Raw genomic sequence first — 2,068 nt, 5'->3', positions numbered from 1 at the left:
GATTGTTTCGATAACGTATGCTTGGACAATGGACGCCCCGATAATTAGTTTGTTCTTCACCTTTCTTTTCAAGTCACGAAGGAATTTGTTCAAATAGTTATAAAGTGGTCAACAAATTATGGAATTATGGAAATTCAAAATTCTGTGAAACTAAATTCATTTTTCCAATCATATCCAAATAAAAACTCTAACAAATGTATCGAGCAAAACAGATGTTTGATACTATGATTTGGGGTGGGGGCTGCGTGAACGCAAGCCCCAGTTATCACAAATTATGACGTAGGCCCCACCATTTAGGCAGACCTTAGGCGACCACCCCTCCAAAGTGCAATGGAGGTCACCAACCTAGGCCATGGGCCTTTTTGATCGCCCATCGACCCCGTCCAAGTAAGTATATTTCAAAATGGGATTCCTTTGGCTAATATGCGCTTCTCTCCTACTACTCACACAATGCTCATTCGATGTGCGATGCATGTGGAAAAAACTTAATTTGCAGTTTGTTAATGAGAAATGAATTACTGCTGCTCAATCTCACATTGACAATGACGATGATGCTGCTCTAGGTTTCTGTTTGACAATGATGATGATGCTGCTCTAGGTTTCTGTTTGACAATGATGATGATGCTGCTCTAGGTTTCTGTTTAGTGAAGAGTAAGACATGTAGACTAGAATTGGTGAGGTGCACCAGGCCAAGGCAATAGTGCAACGCCAAGGCGACGCTTGAGAGCCCCAGCAGCAAGCTGCCGTGATGGGCTCCCCACCTAGAAAAATTAATTTAATATCATGTGGACCGATGGTCCACGTATCAGATATTAAACTGATAAGAACAGATACTACACTTGATCTTAGCCAAAAGGCCGAGAAAGGTATGATTAACTCAGTGCTGGAGCCTAATCTTTTGTAGCACACACAACCCTTCTGTATGCTCTGTTCATTTCCGATGAGGGAGGTCAGAATCAGATTTTTGAGCTGACTATAAATATACCTCATTAAGTACAATTGCAATTAGTTAAGAAAAGAAATCAATATCTCTGATGCTATCACATTTGATTTCTATTTATGAGCTGCTGCTGCAGCATTAATCAGCTTCCATTTCTACTGAATAATATGTATGTATGTTTCAGCAATTTCTTATAACAACTTAAAAACCCAAAATTCCAACATATATTATATTATAGGGGCCGAGACCTTTTACAGTTTCAGACCCTCCAAAAATTAGAGTATGCAGTTGAATGAGGCAAGCACACTGTATTCTTTAGTAAAAGGCGAAAGAATAGTTCGCTCTGTGCTTACCTCACGGCTCCTTAATTTCTCTCCACATCTCCTCATTACCTTTTTCTATGCTACTAAATCTGCCAATCCTTTATGCTTTCTCCATGTGGGAACAAATTAATTAGTCGATGCCCGTCTCCTCCTCGTCCTCGATGCTCGTCTCTCCCGTCTAGTCCTCGTCTGCGTCTTGTTAATTCATTTGTATTAATACTCAAGGCTGTGCATGGTTTGGTTTCAATCAACATTGTCTCTCGCCTACTGAAAATTAGTCTTATTATTCAGATATATTCATTGAAATAGAACACTACTGTAGTTGCAGGCATGTGTCTTCCAAAAGCTGTGAGTGTAAGAGAAAATACAAGTTTTAATTTTCCCTCATGTACCAATATATGAACAATAATATTCAGCATCCTCATCATGTTTCTTCCAGTATTCCGCATTAGTCTTAACCAATTTTTGACTCTACATAATTCATTATTTATTTTATTATATATAAATATGTGTATTCTGCAAACTATTCTCTTTTTATATTTAGAAGGCATTCTTAACCTTATTTAATACTCTTCTTAGTAGAGAAGCCCATTTATACTTCAATGTGATTAAATTTTTAGGAGATATTCTATCATAAACTTATGATAACGTTTGATGATAAAGTTTTAAGGGTTCGTTTGGTTCAAATGAGATGAAAAGGAACACAGAAAAGATGATAGTTTTTCTTCAAGTTGTTTGCTATTATTAAAAATTGCATTTAAACGCAATTTTATAAATAATAAAAGATCCTTAATCTAAACTTAAA

At 36.8% G+C, this 2,068-nt stretch overlaps 3 non-coding genes across 3 annotated transcripts; all 3 read right to left on the bottom strand.

The window, feature by feature from the left end:
• Positions 1–234: 234 nt before the first annotated feature.
• LOC148788045 (U1 spliceosomal RNA) lies at positions 235–395 on the bottom strand. Its single transcript, XR_016065671.1, has one exon. It is a non-coding gene; the product is annotated as a U1 spliceosomal RNA (small nuclear RNA).
• A 279-nt stretch (positions 396–674) lies between these two features.
• LOC148788044 (U2 spliceosomal RNA) lies at positions 675–870 on the bottom strand. Its single transcript, XR_016065658.1, has one exon. It is a non-coding gene; the product is annotated as a U2 spliceosomal RNA (small nuclear RNA).
• Positions 871–1,184: 314 nt separating this feature from the next.
• LOC148788043 (U5 spliceosomal RNA) lies at positions 1,185–1,302 on the bottom strand. The gene has a single exon (XR_016065654.1). It is a non-coding gene; the product is annotated as a U5 spliceosomal RNA (small nuclear RNA).
• Between the last annotated feature and the right edge of the window lie 766 nt (positions 1,303–2,068).

This window comes from Sesamum indicum, linkage group LG5 (genome assembly GCF_026168435.1).
Source record: "Sesamum indicum cultivar Baizhima isolate 11 linkage group LG5, ASM2616843v1, whole genome shotgun sequence".
In the NCBI taxonomy this organism is placed as follows: domain Eukaryota; kingdom Viridiplantae; phylum Streptophyta; class Magnoliopsida; order Lamiales; family Pedaliaceae; genus Sesamum; species Sesamum indicum.
The sequence above is the reverse complement of the archived record's forward strand: the minus strand, read 5'-3'. Positions and strand labels throughout refer to the sequence as shown.